The sequence below is a fragment of the Aquarana catesbeiana genome, linkage group LG03 (assembly GCF_042186555.1).
Source record: "Aquarana catesbeiana isolate 2022-GZ linkage group LG03, ASM4218655v1, whole genome shotgun sequence".
NCBI lineage: Eukaryota > Metazoa > Chordata > Amphibia > Anura > Ranidae > Aquarana > Aquarana catesbeiana.
In genome coordinates, this window is record NC_133326.1 from 530,562,163 (window position 1) to 530,573,213 (window position 11,051).

An 11,051-nucleotide genomic window follows, 5' to 3' on the forward strand; every position below is an offset into this window, starting at 1 on the left:
TCAGACTTCTACTGGGGCGGTTTCCATCTTCATTGTGGGCATTTGAAGCCCACAAGCATTTATTTCCTGGATGTGGTGAATGCTGTGCTCCCAGCATTCACCGCTCGTTCCTGCACATGCTCAGTGGCATCCTGGGAAGCCTGAGACTAGCTCCCAGGAGTCTGGGAGAGGCTAGAAACACGCCTACTCCCATGGGAGGAGAACCAGGAAGTGCAAAGAAGAATAGAAAAATAAAAGGTAATCACGGCGATTTAAAATTGTTTAAACGGCGTGTCAGCATCTAGGCAAGGAAGAGAATACATACAGATATTGTTCAAAATTTGGGTGGAACCCCGCTTTAAGAACCTTCCATGACCATAAGCTTGCAGGTCATTTCGGGGGAAAGAAAACATCAGACCTTATACAGCGCTCCTGACCCAGTTGGAAGCAAGATTGTAAGAATTATGTCAGTTCCTGTAGCATGTGTCAACACAACAAAGGGTCCAGTGCCAAGTCCTGGGGTCTATTACGGCCTTTGCCCATTCCAAAACAGCCCTGGAGGAAGATCTCTATCGACTTTATTGTTGACTTACCTCCTTCCGAGGGATTCACTACCATCCTGGTGGTCTGGTGGTAGTGGATTGCCTCTCAAAGATGGCATATTTTTTACCAATGGTTGGCACACCCCAGTGGCGGCCCGTCCATAGGGGGCGCATGGGCGCCGCCCTGCCCCCCCCCCCCCCAAAGCCAGTCAAAAAAAAAAAAATGTCCCTTTAAAAAAAAAAAAAAGTTTCTTTAAGAAGTGCACTGTGTTGCGGGTGGGCGCCGGACACGGTGCACTATTGAAGCGTCATGCCAATGCAGGCAAAATGCTTCATTTGCTGTTTTTTTTGTTGCCCTGTGGCGCTGTGCAGTGCGCCTCTAGATGCTGACTGGGCCATTCTCCTTCATGTCTTCATTTCTGGGCGGTGCTGTCACCGGGTGGCGTGTCACTTCCTGTTTCGGCACGTGTGAATGGAGAAGCAAGGTAAGTTAATGTGTTACTAACAGCCTTTCTCTGTCCACCGTGTTTTTCTTAGTCTGTGATCGAAGGGTGGAGGGAGCTGTGCTTCACCTCTGCCCTGCCTGGAATCAACCTCCGCTGCAGCCGCTCACCCGACAAATGTGCTGGAGCCTTCATTACACATCTGCTGTATGTGTATATCACGGGGGCTCCCAGCACTGCGTCCTACAGTCATGCTGTGCATTCTGTCATCTCATCTCATCTCATCTCTCTCTCTCTCTCTTCTATCTGTATAACTGCATATCTCTCTCTATCTAATTATCTGTATATCTATCTATCTGTATATCTATCTATCTGTATATCTATCTGTATATCTATCTATATAACTGTATATCTATCTATCTGTATATCTATCTATATAACTGTATATCTATCTATCTGTATATCTATCTATCTGTATATCTATCTATATAACTGTATATCTATCTATCTGTATAACTGTCTATCTATCTATCTAACTGTCTATCTATCTATCTGTATATCTATCTATATAACTATCTATCTATCTATCTATCTATCTATCTATCTATCTATCTATCTATCTATCTATCTATCTATCTATCTATCTATCTATCTATCTATCTATCTATCTATCTATATAACTGTATATCTATCTATCTGTATATCTATCTATCTATCTATCTATCTATCTATCTATCTATCTATCTATCTATCTATCTATCTATCTATCTATCTATCTATCTATCTATCTATCTATCTATCTATATAACTGTATATCTATCTATCTGTATATCTATCTATATAACTGTATATCTATCTATCTATCTTTCTATCTGTATATCTATCTATTTATCTATCTATCTATCTATCTATCTATCTATCTATCTATCTATCTATCTATCTATCTATCTATCTATCTATCTATCTATCTATCTATCTATCGGCCCCATCACGGGCGAGTGACGTGGGGGGGGGTGTTGGTTGAGATTTTGTTTGCGCCCCCCTAAAAAAATGGAGCACCAGCCGCCACTGGCACACCCTCTGCCTCAGATACAGGAAATATTTTTATCAAAGAGATCGTTAGATTGCATGGGGTCCCCAACAATATTGTTTCCGACAGAGGAGTACAATTTACTTCCAGGTTTTGGAAAGATCTTTGCAAATCCTTGGCAATAGAAGTATCTCTTTCATCAGCATACCACCCACAGAGCAATGGCCAGACAGAAAGGACAAATCAAACCTTGGCGCAATACCTACGGTGTTTTTGAACCTGCTTTCAGGACGACTGGGTGTCCCTTCTTCCGCGTGCAGAGTTTGCTTATAATAGTTCCTTGCATACTGCCACCAATCAATCCCCCTTTTGGGCAAATTATGGGTTTCATCCCTCCTTTTTACCCAATTCCATACCAGAAGCTTCAGTATCTGCGGTTCAGGATCGGATAAACTTCATCCAGACCAATTACCAGCAACAGGCCCAAGAAAACTATAAAAAATACCACGACAAAAGAAGAAGAGACAGCCCTGTTTTCAAAGTAGGAGATGAAGTATGGCTGTCTTCTGTAAATCTTATGCCGCGTACACACGGTCGGACTTTTCATCTACAAAAGTCCGACAGCCGGTCCGACAGACTTCCTGCGGACTTTCGGCGGACTTGCGGCAGACTTTCTAACGAACGGACTTGCCTACACACGACCACACAAAAGTTTGACAGCCTAGTACGCGGTGACGTACATCAAGTCCGGCGAGACTATAAAACGGAAGTTCAATAGCCCGTACGACACCCTTTGGGCTCCTTCTGCTAATCTCGTGTTTATCTCGTGTTAGTAGAAGTTTGGTGAGAGACGATTCGCGCTTGTGAGACTCGTATTTTTCAGTTCGTTTTAACTGTTGTTCAGTCTGTGCTTGTGAGGTTTGTATCTGCTTTTCAGTGCGTTTGGTCAGTTGGCATTGAGAAATCTTTGTTTTATTGGCCGCTCGTTCCTGATTTTCAGGTCGTTCTTCACAGGCCTTGCTGTTCTTCAGTGCGTTCTGTTAAGTGCGTTCTGACCAGCCGACCGTTTTATAGCCATGTTACCTGTACGTACTCGTCGTCGAGCTCGTGCATTGTATGTGTTTGGTGCTGTAGTTTATTCTTCAGACCAAGACCAGTCCATGAACAGGGCGAGGAGGAGTTCATGGACCAAGAATTGGTTGCTCCAGCGTGACCAGTTCTGTCACATGCCATTGCTCCGTGAGATCCGTGAGAATAATCCTGAGGATTTTAGGAACTTTCTCCGGATGACGGACCCCGTTTTTGACCGTTTGGTGGCTTTGCTGACCCCCTATATCAGCAGGCAGGATACCTGCATGAGGCAAGCCATCACTCCGGAGCAGAGGCTAGTTGCCACGTTGCGGTACTTGGCGACGGGGAGAAGCCTGCAGGACCTCAAGTTCTCGACAGGCATCTCCCCCCAGGCTCTGGGGATCATTATCCCAGAGACCTGTTCTGCCATCATCCAGGTCCTGCAGAAGGACTATATTAAGGTAAGAATTTTTTCTTTTATTAGCATCACATGTTCTTTTATTTATTCTTTGATAATGTAATGTATTTCTTAGCTCAAACACTACTTACCATCATTGTAATATAGTGTGAATGTCCCCTTTTTCTTCTCACGCATGCTTGATTTGTTTCATGTTCTTTGTTGTCATGCATGTATATTTGCCTTCAATAACCTCTCCAGCATACAATGCTGGTCACATATTCACCTAGTCTACTCAGTTTGAATGTATTTAGTCAGCTGCATTGTATTTTGTTTCCCTTAAACTCTATCCAAATAGTGTGCTTATAATTAGCTTGATTTCAACCCCCCCCTAATAATTTGCTAGAATCTTCTGTGGTGTTGATTTTTATAAGGCAAATATATGTTGCACTTTGCAAAATGCATGTGCACTCTACAAGTGCATTTGCTCCAGTGCTTTAGTAAATGAGCAGAAGCTCTGCTGATTTCCATCATCAAATCATATACAAGCCACAAAGTGTTTTCATTAATTGCCCTTGCATGTGGTTGTGTACTCCTTGCAACATGAAAGCCTTTTTACCTTACCTCATTTACTTTAAGCTGGGGAGCAACTGCACTTGCAGAGTGGGACAACTGCAGTCTTGTAGCCTTTTTAGTCCATAAATCCCTGTGTGTCCTAAAATTAATATTTTTTGGTAATTTCACCACCCCCTAAAATGTAATCAATGTTCCATCAGAGGGGGTGAGCAATCTGATAAGTGTGCCTTTCAATATTATTTCTTCCAGAAGATATACATTATTTAATGTTATACTGATGCTGTGGAATAATGTTTTTAATTGTATAATTTTCTTGCCATGTTCGATTCAAAATTACTGATTTTTGTTTTCTTGTTTGATTCCCCAGTTTCCTTCAACGCCACAGGAATGGCAGACTGTGGCATCCCATTTTGCCACCCGTTGGGACTTTCCCAGTTGTGGAGGGGCTATAGATGGGAAACATGTCCACATTGTGCCACCACCCCATTCGGGGTCATACTATTTTAATTATAAGGGGTTCCACAGTATAGTTTTAATGGCGGTGGTGTTGGCACACTATGAATTTCTATATGTGGACGTGGGGAAGAATGGCCGGATGTCGGATGGAGGAGTATTTGCCCAGACGGAGTTCTGCCAGCGTCTCCAGAGTGGTGGCCTGGGATTGCCACCTGATGCGGATAACGTGGAAGGACTCCCCTTTGTCTTCATTGCCGATGAAGCCTTCGCTCTGAGCAAGCACCTCATGAGGCCATTCCCCCAAAGAACCCTCACCCCGGAGAGGAGGGTTTTTAATTTCCGGCTGGCCAGAGCTAGAAGAGTGGTTGAGAATGCGTTTGGGATTCTGGCCAGCCGGTTCCGCCTGTTTCAAACCTCCGTTAATTTGGCGGAATACAAACTTAATTTTATCATTTTATCGTGCTGCATCCTGCACAACTTTTTGCACAAACATTCTCAAAATTATATGGTGCCAGTTGGGCCTGAGGCCGGACTTATCGTTGAGAATCTTACGGGCCTGGATACTGTCCATACTGGCTTGGCCCCCCAAAGTGCCCGTCAAGTTAGACAGCAATATGTTAATTATTTTATGGGTAGGGGGGCCATTGCAATGGGCCAGGATATCTAAATATTTAAAATAAAAACAATCTTGATGAAATCTTGAATTATATTTATTGCTTGCCTTTCTTTTGGGCTTTCTCCTAGGTTATGGTCGAGCAGTTGTAGTGCCAACTGTATTTTCCTTGTAAATTTCTAAATAAGCTCCATTGCCACTGTAAACCACTTTTTTGAAATTTATAAACAAACTGATACTGAGCAATGAAATAACAAACCACACATTTATTTAATTCTAAGCAGATGTTTTTAATCTTTGGTATCCATTCAGTTATGCATTTAGTATAAAATGTTCCTAGCCAAAAATATAAAGATATATTAAATAAATTTAGAATAATATAATTAGAGTTAAATATTTTTAGATAATCAAAAATAAAATTTGTTGGGCATTTTGATTTTAGCAAACAGGCCTTTTTTTTTTTTGTCTTTTTTCAAATCCTTTTTTTTCTTTTTTGGTGTTTTTTAAAATCCTTTTTTTTTTTTTTGGTCTTTTTTCAAATCCTTTTTTTTTTTTTTTTTGGTGTTTTTTAAAATCCTTTTTTTTTTTTTTGTCTTTTTTCAAATCCTTTTTTTTTTGTGTTTTTTAAAATCCTTTTTTTTTTTTTTTTTTTGTCTTTTTTCAAATCCTTTTTTTTTTTTTGGTGTTTTTTAAAATCCTTTTTTTTTTTTTTTTGTCTTTTTTCAAATCCTTTTTTTTATTTTTTTTTTTGTTTTTTTTGAAAAATAGGCCTCCTTTTTTAAATGTTGTTAAACAGGCATATAATTTAACTGAAAATAATAAAGAGAAGGCCCAGAATGGGGTCAGCAAACCAGGAAATGAAGGACATGATCGATGTTTTGGGGTTTAAAAAAGGGCATTTAGATTCGACCCAAAACATCAATCATGTCCTTCATTTCCTGCTGCATACGATCCAGCCAATTCCGCATTTGATCGATCTGCCCATTCCAGGCCATTATTTGAGCAATTAGCCGTTGGGCACTGTCTGTGGTGAAATAGTCACTTGGACCTAAAGTGGAATGAAAAAAAAAATATGTTTAGAAATATGCACACATAGTTTACCTTACCATAAAGCTGGTGTCTCAGACACTGACCTGGTGGGGTGCCCATGTTGCATACTTCATGAACATCCTCGGGGGTGGCGCTGTTGCTTGACTCAAGCACAACCAGATCACCTAAAATAGAGTAGAAAAATTACATAAAATAAAAGGCAGCCATGCATAGATTACCGTAAGCTGGTGTGTCAGACACTCACCTGGTGGGGTGCCCATGTCGCCCACCTCTCCTTCCTCCACATCCTCAGTGGGGCTTGGGCTGATTTCCCAAGTATGTTCTTTTGCTGGGGGGGGACTGGGTTCCTCTTGTTGGCTGAGTGATTTTTCCCTTATGTGAAGCAAAAAATTAATATACTTAGCACACAGATATTTTAGTACATACTAATCTTCAAACATTTGTAGTGAAGTGGTGTACAAATTGTCTGTTTGTGTAGAGTTCCTAGTAGACTTCAAGATTTTAATTTCTAAAGACATATCAAGATGGATAGATATCTCGATATCTAGATATCAATATCAAAATATATCAAAAAATCTTTGGATCTCTCTCTCTCTATATATCTATAACTAAATATAAATCTTCAATCTCAAACAAAATCTAAATCTAAAAATAGATATTAATTTAATTAAAAAAAAAGAAAAAAATTCTATATCTATCTATATATCTACCTATATATCTATATACATACATATATACATACATACATATGTATATATATATATATATATATATATATATATATATATATACGTATATATATATATATATATGTGTGTATATATATATATATGTGTATATATATATATATATGTATATATATATATATATATATATATATATATATATATATATGTGTATATATATATATATGTGTGTATATATATATATATATATATATATATATATGTATATGTGTGTATATATATATATATATATATATGTATATGTATATGTGTATATATATATATATATATATATATATATATATATATATATATATATATATATATATGTCTATGTGTATATATATATAGAGAGAGATATATATGTATATATTATATATAGATATGTAACGATGTTTATTAAAAGATCGTTTCAAATGATGCAAACAATCGTATAGGAATGAAAAGCACATGGAGCGGTATACGAGGTAATCAACACAAGATGAAAACACAGGTACTTACTTTTTTGCAGCACTTTAGGGATCCGTCTGAACTGATCCGGCTCCCTGAGTTTCAGGTCAGACCATCTTTTTCTAATTTGATCCTTGGAGCGCTGTACCCCAAAATAAGCCTGTAAAGTGTCCACCACCTTCGCCATTATTTTGGCCTTGCGCAAATTTGGCCGGGCGTACAGCCCATACTTCCCATCATAGTCCTTTTTTTGAAGAATGGCCACCATCTCCACCATCTCTTCAAAGGACATATTGGAGGCCTTAAATCTAGGCCTCACAGATCTTGACGTTCCGGCCTCCGGGCTTTTTTCGCTACCTGAGGTAGTAAACATGTCATGTGTCTCCGCCATTATTCACCCCACTACGCGCCGTAACTAAAAATGGGCGGAGAACATGAGTTAAAATCGAACGTCAGGGGCGGGCGACGCAGGCGGAGTTTCACACATGCGTAGTGTATAAAGAGGGGCCTTGCGCACGTGTCGTACGTACGTTCTGTGCGTAGAATTAAGGGGCGGAGAACATGAGTTAAAATCGAACGTCAGGGGCGGGCGACGCAGGCGGAGTTTCACACATGCGTAGTGTATAAAGAGGGGCCTTGTGCACGTGTCGTACGTACGTTCTGTGCGTAGAATTAAGGGGCGGAGAACATGAGTTAAAGTCGAACGTCAGGGGCGGGCGACGCAGGCGGAGTTTCACACATGCGTAGTGTATAAAGAGGGGCCTTGTGCACGTGTCGTACGTACGTTCTGTGCGTAGAATTAAGGGGCGGAGAACATGAGTTAAAATCGAACGTCAGGGGCGGGCGAAGCAGGCGGAGTTTCACACATGCGTAGTGTATAAAGAGGGGCCTTGCGCAAGTGTCGTACGTACGTTCTGTGCGTAGAATTAAGGGGCGGAGAACATGAGTTAAAATCGAACGTCAGGGGCGGGCGACGCAGGCGGAGTTTCACACATGCGTAGTGTATAAAGAGGGGCCTTGTGCACGTGTCGTACGTACGTTCTGTGCGTAGAATTAAGGGGCGGAGAACATGAGTTAAAGTCGAACGTCAGGGGCGGGCGACGCAGGCGGAGTTTCACACATGCGTAGTGTATAAAGAGGGGCCTTGTGCACGTGTCGTACGTACGTTCTGTGCGTAGAATTAAGGGGCGGAGAACATGAGTTAAAATCGAACGTCAGGGGCGGGCGAAGCAGGCGGAGTTTCACACATGCGTAGTGTATAAAGAGGGGCCTTGCGCAAGTGTCGTACGTACGTTCTGTGCGTAGAATTAAGGGGCGGAGAACATGAGTTAAAATCGAACGTCAGGGGCGGGCGACGCAGGCGGAGTTTCACACATGGTTAGTGTATAAAGAGGGGCCTTGCGCACGTGTCGTACGTACGTTCTGTGCGTAGAATTAAGGGGCGGAGAACATGAGTTAAAATCGAACGTCAGGGGCGGGCGACGCAGGCGGAGTTTCACACATGCGTAGTGTATAAAGAGGGGCCTTGTGCACGTGTCGTACGTACGTTCTGTGCGTAGAGTCAAGGGCGGGTTATATGCGTAAACAAAAAGAACGTCAGGGGCGGGCCAAATAGGCGTAGTATTACGCATGTGCAGTGTATAAAGCGCTGTTACGTATTGTGTCGTACGTACGTTCTGTGCGTAGGTGATAGTGGACCGGGACGCTACTAAACGAAGGTAATTTAAAATTTATACTTTTGGTCAAGACTTTGTAGCAAGCGGCCTATATGGCTTGACAGATTGATGAGGCCTACATAGGGATAAGATGATGAGGGTTTAGCAGAAACCCAATAAAAGTGTTTTTTGTCTTGTGACTTTATCTTTTATACAGACATTATGAATCCCCTATTTAAGGATCCAGAGTTCCTTACTGCTTTTATTTCTAAATATAGAGAGATGAGGAATTTGTGGGAGGTGAAACACCCACAGTATTATGCAAAGCATGTGAGGAAGTCAACGCTGGAGAGACTTCTGTCCTTTGTCCAGGCGACCATCCCGGAAGCAACAATGGAGACATTGCTCAAGAAAATTGGGGTCTTGAGGAACATGTATAAGAGGGAACATAAGAAGATCCAGGAATCAATGAGATCAGGAGCATCAGCAGATGATGTTTATGTACCCAGGCTGTGGTACTACAATCAACTCCGTTTTCTTGATGACCAGACTGAAGCCAGGGCATCACTTTCAACCCTTCCCTCCACCCTTCCCTCCACCCCAGCAGAGGCTGATGAGGAGCAAGCTGGGTCTTCCATCCTGGATGAACCGGATATGACCATCTGGAGTCAGGTAAATTATTTTAACAAATATTTACTGTACTAATATTAATGATGTTAACTGGATGTTATAATTGTCTAAAATAATTTTGCCCTCAAAATTGTGTATACATATAAATTGACAGTAGTGGCTAAATATGTTTGGCACCTGCTTGAAATAATTAGGGTGTCTGATTAGACTCTTTTATTAAAGAGATGTATTCACATTGAATTTGCTAGTCATGAGAAGCAAACTGTGTGTCATTGATGAACCCAAAAAAATATACTAAAACTATTGTCCTTTTTTTATACACAGGATGAGTCCATCCAGGAGGAATGTGGGGAAAGTGGCAGGCAGGAGGAGACCGGGCCCATGGACAGCCTGGAGGAGGCCGGATTCACCATCATCCTGGAGGAGGCTGGGCCCAGTGTCAGGCAGGAGGTGGCTGCTCCCAGTGAGGTGGCTGGGCCAAGTGAGGTGGCTGGGCCAAGTGAGGTGGCTGGGCCCAGTAGGAGCCTGACCGAATCCCAAGTGCCTCCCCTCCACCTTTTCAAAAAAAGGGCCAGGAAGGGGACGGTCACACAGGAGGCATCCCTGCGCCTCATGCAAGAGGCCACCCGTTTTTTAAAGAGCCCCCCCGAAGCGGAAGAGTCCTATGGCTGCTACTTAGCCAGCAGGCTTCTTCAAATGGATTGGGAGCAGCGCCTCATTTGTGAGCGACTATTTGGGGAAACAATCCAGAAGGGGCTGCAGGGCACGCTAACACGAAACACCCAACTACATGAGGCAGCCCCCCCTCCTCCTCCTCCTCCTGCCACAACTGAAACACCAGAGCCACAGCCTCGAAAGAAGGCTACAGGGAAGGCTGCAGGGCAGCGTGGAGGAAAGGCTGCAGGGAAGAGAAGAAAGTGATGACTTGGGTTCAGTCTGGTCTGACAGAAGACGCAGGCTGTTGTAGTACCACAGTCTGGGGACATCTATATCATCTGCTGGTGCTGTTGATCTCTGGGATTCTTGCACCAGATTGTGCTCCCTCTTATATGGACTCCTCAAGATCCCCATTTTCTTGTACACATACTTTTTCCAGCGTTGACTTCCTCTTTATTTTATTTAGACCATAAATAAATGGATCTTTTTTGAGTTTAGGTTTTTTATTTTAAATCATAGATTTTAGACACAATGTTTTAAATTAACAAGGGATAACAATCTCATTGATTTTGCAAAAACACACCAAAAATAGATTAAAATAATGTTAATAATGTTCGAGTGGTAAGTATTTAAAAAAAAAAAGATACATAACCAAAAACGGTTCTTTGGGTTAACTTTATATAAAAAAAATAACAAATCACTATAAAAACAAAAATTATAAAGGGTTCTTTGTGGTAACTTTACAAACATTAAAAAAAATTTAAAAAATATATATAT

The 11,051-nt window shown here is 41.4% G+C and overlaps 1 long non-coding RNA gene across 1 annotated transcript; it reads left to right on the forward strand.

Annotated features, from left to right (window-relative positions):
* Positions 1–835: 835 nt before the first annotated feature.
* Positions 836–5,191, forward strand: LOC141134623 (uncharacterized). Its single transcript, XR_012243240.1, has 2 exons — positions 836–1,006; positions 4,406–5,191. It is a non-coding gene; the product is annotated as an uncharacterized lncRNA (long non-coding RNA).
* The last annotated feature ends 5,860 nt before the right edge of the window (positions 5,192–11,051 follow it).